The sequence below is a fragment of the Penaeus monodon genome, chromosome 43 (genome assembly GCF_015228065.2).
Source record: "Penaeus monodon isolate SGIC_2016 chromosome 43, NSTDA_Pmon_1, whole genome shotgun sequence".
Taxonomy (NCBI): Eukaryota; Metazoa; Arthropoda; class Malacostraca; order Decapoda; family Penaeidae; genus Penaeus; species Penaeus monodon.
Genome location: NC_051428.1, coordinates 10574577 through 10575485, shown reverse-complemented (window position 1 = coordinate 10575485; position 909 = coordinate 10574577).

Genomic DNA, 909 nt, shown 5'->3' with positions numbered 1-909 from the left:
AAAAGTAAAGTTACACACTTAGAAAATGAATTAAACAAGACGTATACAAATATCTATCTATCTTTGTGCGTGTGTGTGTATGTGTGTGTGTGTGTCTTTGTGTGTGTGTGTGTGCGTGTGTGTGTGTATGTGTGTGAGTGTGTGTGTGTATATATGTGTATGTGTGTGTGTGTGTGTGTGTGTGTGTGTGTGTGTGTGTGTGTGTGTGTGTGTGTGTGTGTGTGTGTGTGTGTGTGAGAGAGAGTGTGAGAGATGCAAAGAGTGAAGCTCTCCTGAACAATATATCAGGTCAGCCTTTCAGTACTTCCGTAGGTGTGCGCCAGGGATGCTTTCTCTCTCCAGCTCTTTTCAACATCTTCCTGGAAAATATTATGCCATCCATTTCGGTGAATGACTGTCTTCTATGCAACCTTAGATTTGCTGATGGCATTGATGTAGGAGGCAGCGAAGAACTGCAAGACCAGACAACAAGGCTGGCTGAAGCAACGAAATCTTTTTGAATGGAAATTATTGCAGAGAAAGGCAGGATTCTAGTCAACAGTACATTGCCCACACCAACTAATATCATCCTCAATGGTGAGAAAGTAAAAGTAATATCTAGGGTCTGTCATAACGCAAGAAAGGACTTTGTTAAAGAGATCAAAACAAGAATTAACCTCGCATCTTTCACCTCGGTCAGACTGAATACCATTTGGGATTTTAAGGCGACAACTGTTTCCATCACATTGAGACTTTACAAGTCACTGGTAGATTCAATACTTTTGTATGGGTGCGAGACCCTTATTGTTGAAATAGACGGATTCATGCTTTCGAAAGGAAGAACTATCGAAAGCGAGCATCCACTGGGGAACAAGAATCATTCCTGGCAACTGAAAACGCCGTAATCATTTATGGTTTTGCCATGTGAAC